Consider the following 16,010-nt stretch of genomic DNA (forward strand, 5'->3'; position numbering starts at 1 on the left):
GACCGGCATCTGTTACACAAAACCCAATCCCCCGCCCCTGAGCATGACAACATTCAAACTGGCATATTGGCAGCCCCCATCCCTGACCTCACTGGGCTTCGTAGGCAAACACGCACAGCACAGTACCACGCAACTAAACCCCGAAGCTGGAACCCAATGCAGATCTCCTCACAATACATCGCCCCCCAAATAGGCATATGCCACATCACTTGCAAAGAAAAACGCTACACGGGCCAAATCAGAATAGAAATTTTATGCACATCAAAATCACAAAGCACATACAGCCATCAGGCCATGAACTCCAAAACACCAATCACCATTGTGGGCTGCTTCCGCAAGAAATGACCAGCCACTACCTGTGTGTCGCCCTGTTCCCCCATGGTACACAGAGCCACATTCACGTACGAAAAGGCAACATGGAAGCGCACAGAACCGCAGGGCCGTCCCAATGGGGAGGCACTAGTCCAGCTGAAAGGCCGAAATGTTGCTCCGAGCCACCAGTACTGCGTAAGGGCATGTGGCCCATTGGCGATCGTCCCATAAGATCGTAATGCTGCTCCACTGATTAACACGAAGCAGCAGGTGTCGGGAGTAAAATCCATCTGCAGGAGTGGCATACAGATGGCAGTGGCAAAAGGGGAGGAGATACCTGTCAACCAAAAGAAAAGAAAAAGAACAGAATGGCCATCAGAACTACATACCAACAACTCACTTCAATGATCACACGAAATCCACAGCCATATGCATGCTAGCCCACTCCAAAGGAACATCACCACCCCAAAACCACTTGCGACTCATAACCATCTATATCGAGGTGCAAACACCATCACAAACGAGTGTCTGAGGGAGCCTCGAGACAGGGAGGGCTCAACAAGGCCAGATGGACGATGGTCCCACTATGGCAGCCCTGCATCACATAGCGTAGGGGAGGCGGATAGATCCCAAGAAGCCCTGTACATGGCAAACTCTGTATCAAATCACCTGCCCATGCATCCATCCATCATTCCCTCATCCCGGGATCAAAATGCCTGAATAATTACTCACATAACATTAGAAACATCCATTGAGTCTGTGCGTTATGCAGCCTGCTAAATCCACAGTGCCCCAGCCCGTAATTCCAGTGTTGTGAAGTAACATGTATTTGGGAACGGACGGCCTCATCGCCCACGTAGCTATTGCGCATCCCAAACTATTCATATCAATCATTGCTCCCTCGCCATGGGCCCTGTCTCAAGGACATAGAACAATAGAACGTTACATTTGCAGTCAGACCTGTGGGCATCTCCTCGCCGCTAGCTGGAAACCGAAAGCGCCGCCCTTCGAATTCCTCATTTGCAACATCACGTCGAAAAGGCATCTGTGGCCGTTTGAAATCACTAATTATTCCATCGAGTGCGGCTGTGTGTGAAAATGGCAACTGCCTTCACCCACGAATGGGACGCCCCGCCCGTCGTTGCAACTCGGTACAGTGATGCATGAGGGCCCACCGTTACTCGAGTACTACGTCCCACTGACCCCTCACAAGTCTGTTCGCGACTGCACAGATAGTATGTGAAACAATGGGACCACAGCAGAATGAACATATCAACCAATCTTACACGGCCATCGGGTACAAATACATGATTGCAATAGCAAGATACAATTCCCCGAATTGCAGCGTTGTGCGCGGGACGTGCTCGGCCAAAGGGGAGAGCAGTTTGCACAGGTGGAATCAATCACCACAGGTGGAGGCCATACAGCCTGAAAACACATAAATTGCACAGCCAGTCTCCTCCCACAACCACACCGAAATGCTACCGGCAGGACTCGCGATGTTGGCCCTGGGGGACCTGATAGCACTGCAAGTGCTCCGACTCCAAGAAGTAGACGAACACCAACTACAACCAGCCGCACGGAGGAGACGCAGGAGGAGGAGGAGGCCAAGGCAGGGCCAGCAAGGCCCACCAGCACAGCCACTACCACCACGCAGGCAGCCCGCAATTCAACGCCTCCGAGCACATCCGTTCAACCTCACTGATGAGCAGATCCACACCCTCTACCGTCTGGACCGGGACACCATAGCCGCCATTGTGGACATGACACAGGCTGACCTTGTCAGCATGATAGATAGCCCAACCGCCATCCCACCCCTGCTGAAGGTGGTGTCTGTACTCCACTTCCTGGCCACAGGCACCTACCAGCACACAGTCGGACAGTTGCATGGCATTTCTCAGCCACTGTTCTCACGGACACTATTGCAAGTGCTCGATGCCCTCCTGAAGCACGCAGACGACTACATCTCTCTACCACGCTCGGAGCAGGAAATAACCAACACAAAAGTGGGATTCCATGCACTTGCCGGCATACCGGGTTGCATTGGTGCCATCGACTGCACCCATGTTGAATTGGTCGTCCCACATGCCATGGAGGCCCAGTACCGCAACCGAAAACAATTTCATTCCCTGAATGTACAGATGGTGTGTGACTCCAACAGGATCATCACACATTGTTGTGCCCGATTCCCTGGATCAACCCATGATTCTATGGTCTTGAGGAACTCTACAATACCACGCTACATGGAGCGACACGCAGGGAACAGATCCTGGCTACTCGGTGAGTCTCATTACATGCATGATGATGTGGGGTATGTGAATTGTCAATGACCTGCCAGGAAGGGGGGGGGGGGGTGTGCGTACGTATCAATGGCATTCCACATCATACGTTTCTCGTCCACATACAGGTGATGCTGGATATCCACTGAAGAGATGGCTCCTCACACCAGTCCGGAACCCACGGGACCAGCATGAGGAGGACTACAACCATGCCCACTCACGTACCCGTGTAGTCATTGAACAGGCATTCGGCCTACTGAAGACCCGTTTCCGCTGCCTCAGCAGGTCTGGCGGGGCACTCCTGTACCGCCATGAGAAGGTTGCAAAGATGGTGATGGCATGTGTCATGCTCCACAACATGTGCGTACGTAGAAATGTGCCCATGCCCCCTGACGCAGAACTGCAAGCACCTGATGATGGTCATGATGAGGGTGGGGATGTGGCAGCACCTCATGGAGTCTGCGAGGCACCGGAGGCCCGTGACATTCGTCAGCATCTCATTGATGTATGCTTCTAGCACTCACGCCTGGTGGCTGATACATGGACACGGGACTCGTGGCACTGCGTGTGTCTGGGACATGCACAATATGGACTGTACGCCTATGATGGCCTAGTACACAAAGATCAATGTCCACACTTCTCATTGGTTGATCGTGCACTTTTTATGGCATATGTGATATCATGTTGAACACCCTATCGACCCGCCACCCAAGTGAGCCCAACACACCCCCTCCACCCTCCTACCTCCCCCCCGAACACCAGTGTCCAAAGATGCTCATTGTCAGTGGCCTGTCGCTATTGCATGCCCCCTCTGCGGGTATCAGGGGCACCCCTGCCTGTGGAGCGCAGGTTCCTTCCAGATCTACGTTGGGGGCTGCCCTGGACGGAACTTGCAACGGATGATGTGTCTGCCTGCTCACGTCCATGCATGTCCCTAAGGGTTTGCGAGAGCTCAGTGAGCACACGGCGCACTGCGGCAAGTTCGGCACATACGTCTTTGGACGTCGCATGCAGTTCCCCCCTCAGGCTCTCGGTGCTACTCTCCATTTGGACTCTCAGGCTCTCGGTGCTACTCTCAATTTGTGCCCTTAGCGTCTCTGTACCTCTCTCCATTTCTGCCCTAAGTGTCTCTGTTGATGTTTCTATGTCTGCCTTGGTGCCCCCACATTCATCGGCATGGCCCTTGAGGAGTGTGGCCATTTGCTGCTGTTGGACGATTAACTTGTCGAGGGACTGTTGCCTCTGCTGGGCCATGGCCATTTGCGGTGGTGTCACAGAGGGGCTGTTGTCCTCATGTTGCCTTGCCACAGGGCTTGTGGGGGATGGCCAGTCGTCGTCTTGTGGCTGCACCTGCGTGGTATCCTCATGTTGTACGGGAGGGGACAGACAGGGGGATTGGGACAGGTCATGGATGGATCTGACCTCGACATCCCCGTCTTCTGTGTCCGAGCATGCTGCCATCAATGGGGTGTCACCTATGGTGCTGCTGCCACCAGAGGCAGTGCCTTCTGTGGCATCCATTGGGGGGACCTGTGGTGGTGGTGTTGTGGCCATGCTGGCTGCTGGGGTGCCTGTTGATGTTCCCTCCTCTGTGCTGCCACCTGATTTGTGCTGCTGCCGTGTCTTGATGCGTGCAGCTGAGGTGGAGGGTCTCTGGCCGTTGGTCTTGGCCCTCTTTGCAGGTGTGCTGGTAGGGGTGTCCTGTAGCTCGTCGTTTGGATCGGACCCTGTGGTGGAGTAAAGGAGGGCGAGGGTTATTGATGGGTCAGTGGGAATTGGAATGGCATTGTATCACATGCATTGGGGTGGTACCTGAGGGTGATTTGGGTCGGGGTCTTGGAGGTGCTTTGATTTGTGTGTGGAGTGAGGGTGCAGTTGTTTGGCAGCCTGCAGTTAGGGTGTGCCTGCTGCACGTGTAGTGCGTGTATTAGGGGTTTTTAATTATTTATGTATTTATTGTGGGTTTTAACGTGCGCTATCAGGCCGATGTGTGTGGGCGTTCTCCTGGACATGTGTTTCTGTTGCACTATGTGGACGCATGGTACTTCACATGGATGGACTGTGTGGATTTGGCATTGTTTTATCTGGCCCACCTACCTGAATCTTCGGATGTCTGCACTCCTTTCTCCATCCCTCCGACTCCCTCTATGCTCTCCATTCCGATGGTGGAGGCACAGATTTCTTCCCAGGGGGTCAACTTGATGGGTGATTCAGGACCTCCCCCGGTGGCTGTGGCAATGTTGCGGTTGGCAGAGAGTATGCTGCGGACGCGTATCCGCAGGTCGTCCCATCGCTTGCGGCATTGCTGTGGGGTGCGGGGTGCGGTCCCCACCGCACTTACCCGCTGTGCCACCAGAGCCCATATGGCCTTCTTGTTTGCAAGTGCCGTCCTGGTCATTTGCGTGGAGAAGACGACGGCAGCATTCTCCTGGAGGGTCTCTGTTAGCACGGTGAGTTCCTCACGGGAGAAGTGGACCTGCCGCTTGCGGTCGCACGCTTTCTTCGCTACTTTTCCCATTTTTCTTGGTTTCGCTAGGGTGGTTGACGGGTTGGGGTGTGTTTCAGGGTAGTGATTTTAGTGGTTGTGTTGTTTTGGTGTTTTTATAGGTGTACGCCGGGATGTTTCCCGTTCCGGGCCCATGTTTTAACTTCCGTTTCCGTATATTTCCGGGCACCGTACTTTCCGGTAGGCGCACACTGCGGTGACCGCTAAGAGGGGTGGCGGTATTGCACCTAGGGCGCCGTACGGCGGCGGTGTGGGCCGTTTTGGGGTCATTTCCGCCATCGCGGACTTTGCACTTCCGCCGTGGCGTGGTGCTCGTGCCCGATGGGTCGGAATGGGCCGCACTTTGCTCCTTCGTACAATGGCGGAAACGCTATTTACGCTGTGGCGCTCCGGTCAGTCGCTTTCCGCAAGGGTCGTAATGAGGGCCAGTGACTCTAAGGGGAAGCTTTGAGCCCTTTCTGTTCCCTTCGAGGTCATTCACTTTGATTTTATTGAGATTGAACGATGTAATAATCTAAAATATGTTCTTGTAATTATTTGTGCCTTCAGTAAATGGGTCGAGGCTTTCCCCGTTAAAGATGTTACCGCCATGACCACTGCAAAGATTATGGTAAAAGTATTCTTTCCTCGATTTGGGCTCCCGAGGATAATTTGGTGGGATAATGGTCCCCACTTTATTGCAGCAGTAATTTTGCAGATTTTCACAGCCCTATGTATTGAGAAACGATTTCACTCAGCTAGACATCCTCAAAGCGCTGGGTTGGTGGAAAGACACAACGGTATTTTAAAGAATAAACTTGCAAAAACATGTGCTGATACCAAACTAAAATGGCCAGATGCCTTACCTATTGTGTTATTAGCTATGCGTACCACACCTCAGATTAAGAGTGGGCTTTCTCCATTTGAGGTAGTGATGGGGAGACCTGCTAACTGAGAGAGGTGGAAAATGTATTGTTTGTAGACTACTGTAACCAGTTAACTAAAAACCTGTATTTCATTTATCACCAGGTACACTCAGCTTTACCCAGGACACGATATACAGCCTGGAAGTTGGGTCTAGTGAAGGCCTATGAGAGGTCTTCCTGTCTCGCGCCTCGTTGGCGGGGACCCCACCAGGTGTTATTGGTCACCAGGACAGCAGTGTGGGTGGCTGGAAAGAAGCATTGGATCCACGCGACGCATGTCAAGAAACTTCCTCACCCGACGCCACACGTTACAGAAGAAGCAGAACCCCTCGCTGACGCTACAGTCTCTGATCTTAGAGTAGCAAACAGCGCTGTGAGTGCGTCGGAGAATTTCTCTGAGCCTGAGGAGCTTGGGGAACAGTCCATTTCGTCTCCGCACTCTCTTGAGAAATCACTTCCGGAAAACACTGTTTCAAGCTCTGCGACTTCCGTCGCCTCCGACACGTCGCTTCCCTCAGGAAGTGACGAAACTTTACTTCCGGACCAGACAATTTACAACCTTCGACCAAGGAAATAGAACTACGGCACGAGTTTTCATGCATTTGGAAAAAAGGAAATGATTGGAAATTCTCTTGGTGTGAGAAAGTTTTGTTGAACAAAAAGGGATTCTGCTGGCTAGGGTTGGGAAGGACTAAGAAATCACGCGACCGTAGTGTCGCCAGCAACGAACATTGGGGCCGTCGATTGAGAAACTACGATGCCTGCCACCTCCACCGCTGCTCCCCGCACTGTACTTGTAAATAAGGGGGTGACCAAATTGAACAATGAACAATGTGCCTGGGCCCCGAAAAGGTACTGCTGTGTGTTGATAATGATAATTGTTATTTTTGCAACCGCTGCTGTAGGACTTTGGTATTTCGAAGAAATCTATCCTCTGAAACCTTTATTACCGACCGAAATTGTACCAACTGTTTTGAATCCCTCTGTACACCTTCACACTTTGTCCCCTAGAGACTCCCAACATAGACAAAAGTATCATAATAACACTCTGATGATAGTAATGAATGCTACTCATGCCATATTTAATAGGAGTAATTGTTGGATTTGTACTCATTTACCGCAACATGGGAACAAGGGACTGGGATGGTATATACATCCTCTACCTTTAACGACTGCTTGCTATGCCTCTCTTAGAGCACTATTCTTTGGCCGATGGAATGACAGCATCTCAGGGAACTTTGATGGAACTAATTTGAATGATTTCGAGAAACGTGAATTGACTCCCCTGGGATGATCGCTTTTCGCAAATAGGAGTAAACCTAACGTCGCTTCTATTAGGCCGTCTGATAAACTATCTCTTCCTTTTCAAACTCTGATTTCCTTTAAAATGGCTTCGATAGGCAATAAGGACGCTGTACCTCCTTCTTATTCTATAAATCATAGCCCTGACTCGGTTCCCTTCTGTGTACAGAGAAATGGCACTAGGCCAATGGGAGATTTTGAAGGTTGTAAAAACATTGTAAATTTGACTGGGGAAAACAGGCCTCTGTATGTAGGAGGGCCTGTTTATTTTGTTTGTGGTAGTTTAGCATTTCCCTGGTTGCCCAAGGATTGGCAGGGAACCTGTTATTTAGGAATATTGTTACCCGGGGTATTTGTAGCAAGTACATTAGAGATTTCTTAGGCTCGCCCGCGGCGGGACGAGAACGGAGATACCCATGGGCAAGTATTGGGAAATATAGCGAAATCAGTTGTGCCCTTTTGGGGACAAATAACAAACTCAGAGAACATTAGGGGATTAGCAAGGGTACTGGAGAGAACGATCAACCGGACCACGGACATACTCTACAATATGACCTTAGAGCAAAAAGCAATAAGATTGGTAGCACTTCAAAATCGGATGGCATTAGATGTCATTCTGGCAGAACGAGGTGGAGTATGCAAATTAGTGGGGTCCGCTTGTTGTGTTTTCGTACCAGACTCCTCACCAACAATTTTCAAAGCGATTCAGAACTTGCATACTCTCAGTTCTGAAGTACATATCCCTGTAGGAGGCTGGAATCTTAGCACTTGGTTCTGGGATTCTTTACGATCTTGGGGTTGGAAGGTGCTTTCCGTTATTCTGGTTATTTTAGGGATCCTGCTATTCCTTTGTTGCTGTTTTCAATGCCTCCCGAGTATATGTGGAATGCTAGGGGGATGTTGTGCCCAAGCAGTGAGCGCAATAGGGCATAAAATATATGCCCCAGATACAGCATCTAAAGAATTCATGTTACAAGAGGTTTTTATGAACGACCTAATGGCTATAGACATTACAGACAATGATGCGGAATCTATGGATGGAAACACATGGAGTTATTTTCAAAAGTATTAGGAATGATGTTAGCACTTGGCATAGGCCAAAAGGAGGGTCTGTCGGAATCGAAATAATATTATACCTCCTATTGCATTGTTTGAATGTGTGTTGGCCTAGGCCAAGTTGTCTAAAAACATTGTGTAAATAGATTCCGCGGCAAGGTCTTGACCTTAATGTACTGTGTAAATCGCCATCTTGGATTTAGCCGCCATTTTAGGTTCTCTTGTAATGTGGAAGTCTCCCTGAACATCAAAATGGAGGCCGAATGATATTTCGAGTGGGATTCTGGCCGTTGTGACCTCCGCACACATGAATAAGTAATATGCCTGCAGGCCACTTCTTGGGGTCGCAAACTGAGACCTTGTCCTATCCCTGACCTATGTGTAAATGAACAACTGTATCAGCGGAACTGATAAAAAATGCATACATTATGGGATTGACCTGGCAAGGAACCCTAGGCCTGGTCCTAAGAATGGTTAACCCGCGAGGGGGTTGGCCAAAGCAGGATAAAAAGTATAAAAACACGAATATCCCAATGTACTGTCTCTCACACTAACGCAGTGAACTTTCGTTGAAGTTCGTTCTGTTACTCTGAGAGCCGAATAGCTATCCGTTTGTCAATTGACTTTTTGGTAACTGTTGCAGCTTTTAAATAAAGCACTTTGTATGTTCTTTGTAACCTGTGTTGGTGTGTTTCCTTTGGGCTTCCCGGCCTCATATCAGTTTCTTTGTTTTCACAACGGTGTTGGTCATTTCCTGTTTTTTGGTGCATTGAGATCTTTTGCTTCTTTCGGTGCGTTTCTCTCCCCCCTCCCTCTCTGACTCCCCAACTTCCCCCCGAATACAAACTTTGAAACAATTAACTTCCCGAGGAGGGCCCGGGTACCTAGGGTTGCTAGGACGTTGGGCCTATCGCTCCCGGCCCTCAATGTGCTTGGTATTAACTTCGCGGGGGATCCTATACCCCGCATTTCCTCAGATCTTCCTGAGTTACAGTTCCAAGGGCTCCTCACCGGGCCGCCTCACTGTGCTTTCCGTGGACATTTTGCTTTGACAACCTAATTACCCATTTTGCTTCTTCTTTTGCCGTATCTCTTCCCATCCCCTCGGCCTTTTGTTGTTCCCATTACCTGTTCTGTTGGGCATCCGTGACGGGTCCTCCGTTCATATGTCCATCACCTGTAGGCCCTCGTCGCATGTGGTTACTCTTCTTTGTTTACCTTCCCTTGTGAATAGGAGGCCGAACGGGAAAGTCCATTTGTAACGAATTTCTTTTGCCACCAGTTCCTTTACTAGTGGTGCCATATCTCTCCTTTTTTGCAGAGTGACCGCTGCCAGATCTTGATATAAATGGATGTCCGTCCCATTCATCCTGATGTGTTCCAGTTGTCGCGCCCTCCTCAGAATTTGTTCCTTTTGTGGGTATGAGGAGAGGGCTGCTAGGACATCTCTAGGTCTTTCTCCGGGCGCCCCTGTTCTTTTTGGGCCCACTCTATGAACCCTGTCGATCCCTATGAGGTCCACTTCCTGTTCCTCCAGAATGTCTCTGAACACTTCTTGGACCGCTTTTTTGAGGTCCTTATCGAGAACCGTCTCCGTGATATTTTTGATTCGAATGTTTGATCTCCTAGAGTGATTCTCTAAGTCTTCGCTTTGGATCTCAAGGTTTTGGGTTAGGCGCACCAATTGTTCCTGGGTCTCGCTGTGTTGGCGGGTTTCATCTTCAAGGTTTTGGACGATTCTCTCCATTGTATCGGTCCTCACTTCTAGTTTAGCTACATCCCTCTTGACTTCCTGCACCACTTGTTTTATTTCGTTTCTCAAGGATGTAAACTGGTCCTGGACAGTTGACATGAATTTATCCTGTAGCTCCGCGAACCACGTCTGCATATACTCCCGTGACGGAGGTAGAGAGGTGGCGTTGGAGTGGATGCGGTCCTCTGGGGAGTCGTCCTGTGCCCTTCCTCTTGTTTGGACTTGTGATTCCGCCGACCACATTTGTACCAGGTTAGCGTCTTGTTTAGCTGGGTGTGGGGTCGGAAGAGTCGAGTTCCCTCTCCCCTTTACTTTCGACATTCCTTCCCTGTTGTATAACGTTCTCCTGTGGTTATTGGGAGGCCCTTTGCGCTTTTTGGATGTCGCCTCGTGACTTTCCCCCTTAAAATGGGGGCGGGGAGGTGTTGTATGGTGGGGGGCAGTTACCCTAGAGGGTGCTGCCGCCCGTGGCAAAGTCCTTCCTTGGTGCCCCCCCTGCCGCACTGCACCCCCCTCGAGCCCTGCTTAGGCCTCCGAGTGGTGGGGACTCAGTGAGTTTCCACCGGTAATCACTGGTGTGTGGGGGGGCGCTCACCTTATGCACCTCCGGGCGACCGATGGCATGCGAGGTGTTGCCTCCCCTCCTCCGCTCTGGGCCCCGTGCTTCTCTGGTGCCTTCTCCACCCTGTCGGAGCTTGCTTGCCCTGCTCGGATGCGGAGACGCTCCGATGGCGCCGCGGAACGGCCCCCGCTTCCTCGGATGTTCCTTTTCTTTTCGAAGCCGCACTGCTTGCGGGGAGGAGCCGCGGCCACCCGCGTCTCCTGCTGGTTTTCCACCCTCGCTGAGGGTTATGGCCGCGACCGGCGGGGGAGGGGCGGCTGCTTCTCGCCGCGTCTGTGGCTCCGCGTCTCCCAGTCCTCACATATGTAGGGTCGGCACTCACCTGCCGGATGGTGTCCTTAATATTTCAGGTAGGTTTTCGTAGCGATTCATGCGTTTCTGTCCTGCTTTGTTGTGGTTTTGTTGGCGGCCCGGGTGGGGAGAGATTTATGTGCGACTCCCTGTCCCGGCGGCCTTCTTGGAACCTCGCAAGTGCACTTTTAAGGGTCCCTGTCTTCAGATCAGAGAGGGGCAGGCAACCCAGGACCGCTCCTTACCTCTTGTAACTTGGATGCAAAAGTTTATCCATGGAGCCGCACCTCCCAGCGGTGTCACGTCCTCCTGGAGCCTGCAGTCTACCAAGGCTCTTAATCCCATTCCCAGTGGCCCTAATGTGCAGGACCCATAGCACACACTGCACCGTCAGGTGTAAGGTTCCCCCAGCCGGGATGTGTCACACCAACCCTGCAGCAACAGCCGCAGCAGGACCCAGATGCAGTCCCGTTTCCATGCGCTAGTTCGAAATGCTAGGGCTAGCACAGGGCGAAGCTTGCGTTCAACTTCAGCCTCTCCCGTAGCTTGGAAAATCTCCCCAGGCTTTGCTCACAGTGTCTTCATGCTTCTCCTTCCCCTTACGCCGTCATTCCCGGACACTAGCAGCCCACCAATCTTCACATAGTCTGCAACAACAAGAGTGAGCATGCTATGTGCATTCGTCCTCATTCACTTCAGCGCTGCCCAGCTCCGTCCACCATTTTCCTCCCAACAGGGCCTGCCTCCCGTACACCTTAATTCAGCTGTAGTGGTCCAATTTTGATCGGGACAATGCCACACCACTAGGCAATGACTTCCCCCACAGATCACAGGTATGCTGTACAGCCAACGTTGCCTTCCTCCGCCGAACTGCAGGATCGGTTAAGGATCGCAATGGGAGCTGCACGATTTCACAGCCTCACCACATGGGCCCAGGCCACACCCCCAAGCAAAGCAAATATGACACCCTGTGTGCCACTATCACTCCTTCAGTGGGCAGAGTGAGAGGAGATTAAAGACTCTTTCAACAAGCAAGAGCGCAGGCTTAGGATGCGCTGGAGGCAAAAACAAAAGAACCCACAGTGGTTCACAACCGTGGGTGTCGTCAAGAGGCCTGCAGAGACCAGTTAGACGTTTCACAGTTTACACAGGTCTCTTTGGATAGAGGGGACATTATGATAGGGATAATTGTCAATTGACATGCTTGGCAGCATCTGGACCTACATGATTCTGAGAGGCTTGACGAGGATGCCTCCACAAAACAGGTGATCCATTTAAGCTAACACACCTTCTGAATGTATTCCTGTGGTCAGGAGATTTAGCAAAGATTTTAAGACCATGAATCCCTTTAATTATGAGCAACCTCTTGAACTCCCCAAGAGTTGAATCCAAGGGTGGATTGCCACTAGTCAATTGGTAAACTACAGGTAACGAGAAATCCCAGGAGAGTAATCACCAACTTGAAGGTGAACCACAGGTCATGAAAGCTGTCCTGAAAGCAACAAGGTTAAAGGATCTCTGAGGGGGAATGGCTTCTACGCATCTGCAATTTCCACCATGGAGGGAGACAGTGGAGCAAAGTCATGCTCTCAGGGTTCTTCTTTTGAAGAAGTTGTAACTAAATCAGGACTCAGGTTGCTTTAGTGGAGGAAATGAAATCGGTATGGGGGACTTCAATCATTCTTGGATTGATAAGGTCAAAGACAATGTGGTAGTGCTAGAGAATAATCATTTGCCAGCAAATTGCTATGAAATTAAGTCCTATGAAAGATCTCAAAGAAAAAGAAAGCAAGCTGACGATAAAGGTTGACAACCTGGAGAACTTTGAAAGACATTGCAATGTACATATTTTGGGAGTGAAGGAAAAGTAAGGAGAGAGTCTATCATTGTTAATGGAAACCATTAATCAATTGGCAAATGAGGATTTCCAGGAAGACGGGAGGAAAGAAGCACCATCGATAGAACACATTGTGAAGATGATCCCGCCAGGGCCCATGGTCAATTTCACCAAAATGTAATTATTTATGGAAAAAGTTGAGATTCTAACAAAAACACATCTGAAAGGAGATATTAACTTTTGAACCAACGAAAGGTATAAAAACATCTGACAATATGGCTAAGAGATCACAAAGTCAAGTACAGATGGGGATTCCTCTTCTCATTGTCATATGAATAACTCTCAGATGAATACAGAACAACTTCTCAAGAAGAAGCTGAGGAAGCTGTGTTATTTCTCAAATAACAGCCACCAGATACATGTTGCAGAATCAAAAAGAGTGTCCCGATCACAGCAAGGAGACAAGCGGATGTAATCAATGAGAAGGATTGGTGGTTCATGTAACTTCAGGAAATTCTACACTCCTTCTCCATAAAAATGATTGACTTTTCCAGGTTTTCACACATTGAAATACTGAGTTGTTTATGTAGAAAGCGGATGGATAGCTTCAAGCAAAAATATAAGTTAAATAGGATTTTCACAATGGGATTTGCTGGTAAGGGGTGGTTCCTGTTTTGGGGAGGTGAACTGGTTAAATTTGTTGGTCTTTATGTTGTTCCTTCGCTTGAGGGGTGCTATTACAAAGGGGGAAGCTGTGATCACAGTTACTACATGTAAAATGATGACAATGAAGGAGGCCTTTGACTATAAATGTCTGGGGACGGTTGATCAGTGACCACATATAGTGGCCCTAGGTAATTGTATTTCTTGTATGGGAGTACAGTTTATGGTCCTATTCCAGGGGGGACTGTGCTAAAAGGTACTTTTTATTTACATGAATAATTAAATGATGGTATGCAGTGGGTGAGTGGAGGGAAACAGTGTCTCATTTCACACTGAACAGTGTATTTTCTGTGCACCCAGCAGGAATATACCCTCGAAATGTAGATACATTCACGGGATAAGAAATGCCACACTGAACGTGAAGAACCTTAATCCTCCACGAAAACATGCAATGGTGGCTTATGGATTCAGACAAAGCCAACTAGATGTACTATTCTTGCGGGAAACACGATATTGAATGGAAGAGAAATTCTCAATAAAATGTTGCCAAATAGATTGGGAACTAGGGGCTTCTGGTCTGCATAAAAAGGGACGACATTTGGCTAGTTTCTGGGAGGGTCTAATAATAACCCTATGTTCCATTTATAGCCCAAAACCACACACAGGAGATGTTTTTCAAAGAAGCCTTTGACGTGCTGATTGTCTGGAAAGAAGTCTTGCTTGTTTGCGTGGCAGGTTTTACTATGTTTGCTGACCCCAAAAAAGAATGGATGGTGTTCTTTGCAAGGGAACAGTTAGAGGAAAGGATAAATAAGAGGATAGGCATGTGCATTACTTGCAACACAACGTTCTGTTTGAAAAATTGAGGGAATCCAACCAGAGAAACACAAATTCACCTTTTACTTCCAACCCCACAAGTCATACACTCATAAAGATCATATTCCTTAGGATGCATGACAACAACATAGAGTCATAGACGCATCCACCTATAACATAGGCTGGCGAGACCATGATATTGTTAAGATTTCACTTGACATGGGCTTAAGGGTACAAATATAGAAACAATGGATTCACACAAAACCTTATTCAAGGACGTCTTAGATTAAGATGTTAGAAGGTATTACTATTTTAAGTTGAATGACACAGGAGAGGTAGGGCTAGTGTGGTGAATCTTGAGTTCACTCCAATCTTCCTTCTATTCAGTGTTTTCCTACCCTTCTCTCATAGCCTTCATCCTCAACTTGGTGTAACTTCTACATAAGTTTCCAGCCTCCCCTTCTTCCTCATTCCCGGCTGAACCGGCATACCTCAAATAGGACATTCATGTGCTCTCAGGAAATCCAACCTCATATATCCCTCTCGCCTACCGCACAACACCTGCTTTTCACCCCACGTCTGTCACTCTTTCACTTGGCCTCTGGAATGCATAATCTCTCTGCAACAAATCTTCTTATATCATTGACCACTTCAACGCTTGTCACCCTCAACTTTCACTTCTTGGTAGCACAGAATCCTGAATCTACTATCATGACTTTGCTACATTAGCAGCTCTCCACACTGACTCTGCTATCTTCTCTCACTCTTGCAGGCCAGTTGGGAAAGACAGTGGTGTGGGGCTCTTTATGAATAATGCCCTCAACACTGCCCCGCTACTCCAGTCTGACATTAACTCTTCTATTTTCGAATATGCAAATATTCAACTCCTCCCTCCTACCCTTCTCACTGTTCGGGCTCTCTATCGGCCTCTCAACTCCTTCTTCCCTGATCTGACCCTTCTCCTTGATTCACTTCCTATCAACATCCCTATTGTCATGCTGGGGGACTGTAATGTTCCCAAACCCTCTACAGTTGCTTGCCATGAACTTAAATCCCTCCTATCTCACCACTACTTCTACTCCCTCTGAGCCATTCTACCCGCTCTTGCAGGAACACTCTTGACCTTTTCTTTCTCTCTAATTCAATCACTTCCTCTGACCTCTCCATACACCTCCTCTGCCTCTGCACACTCCTCATCTCTGTTCTTCATTTTCTGAGAGGTAAATCAAGCAAAATCTCTTTTCCCTTACCTTGATGATGTGAGGACCTCTCTCCTGTCTCTTTCCCCTATTCATGCCTCTTCCATTGACTTCACTTTCTGTGACTTTCACTATACCTTCAGGATTAAATTTGACCAATAATATCCTGGATTCACATTCAAACCTTCTTGTCCCTGTCCTCAACCTTTGATCACCAATGAAATTAAGACCATCAAAACAGATATGCACCGTGACCTATGACACTGCAAATTACGGACAGCACACCAACTCCTATGCCTAAAAAGATGACCTTCTTGTCAAAACCTCTGCACTGGACTCTTATAGCGCCAACAGGACACAACACACAAACAACAGAGAGTATCCGTGAGTAGCAGAAGACAGAAGGGATATGTTAGGTGAACATGCAAAGTCACATTATTGAGCAGAATCTATTAAAAAAATTAGTTTT

This window comes from Ambystoma mexicanum, chromosome 8 (genome assembly GCF_040938575.1).
Source record: "Ambystoma mexicanum isolate Mex_15411 chromosome 8, UKY_AmexF1_1, whole genome shotgun sequence".
Classification (NCBI taxonomy): domain Eukaryota; kingdom Metazoa; phylum Chordata; class Amphibia; order Caudata; family Ambystomatidae; genus Ambystoma; species Ambystoma mexicanum.